This window comes from Morus notabilis, unplaced genomic scaffold, assembly GCF_000414095.1.
Source record: "Morus notabilis unplaced genomic scaffold, ASM41409v2 Scaffold2021, whole genome shotgun sequence".
NCBI lineage: Eukaryota > Viridiplantae > Streptophyta > Magnoliopsida > Rosales > Moraceae > Morus > Morus notabilis.
The window spans coordinates 39601-40266 of record NW_010363371.1 but is presented as its reverse complement, the minus strand read 5'-3'; positions in this window follow the sequence as shown (position 1 = coordinate 40266).

Here is a 666-nt window from a genome sequence, read left to right as displayed (position 1 = left end):
CGGATTCTTCCCGTTTTGATGTATATATAATGATGTTTATTTAATATATTTAATAATATTATTTATTTTAAACCACCAAACGCAGTTTCAGTTTTTTTTAAAACTGAAATCAATCTCTAAATAAAACTACCAAACGCATTTCAGAAATAATTCCAAAATGAAAATGAAAACGTTATCATTTCTATTTTCATACAGAAAACAAAATCATTTTGGAACCAATTCTAAACGCACCCTAAGTTTTTTACCATGAATAATTCAAGTGTTCTGGTTCTCAGATCACTAAGAATATTCCTAATCTACTATTTGGTTCAACAAAGACTGTATGTGAACACAACTTGAAATCAAAGCGAGATTAACACTCAACTCCCCAGTTTCCCACTACCATCAACATATGTACAAAGCATGACTGGAAATTTTAGAAGAACTCTTATCCCAATTTTTCTTTCTAAAATTCAGCCACTATAGGATTTCTAGAGCAAAAATTGTGTCCACTAAATTTCTACTCCCACCTATTTATAGAGTACTAATTAGAGTCCCACATGGAGTCTAATTTATCTCTACTATAAGACTTTAGAAAATTGGTGATTCATTTTTATTTTAAGCCTCATTTAAAATCAAGATCAATTCCCATTTAATTTTAGAACAATTTTTTCTCTATTACCAGTT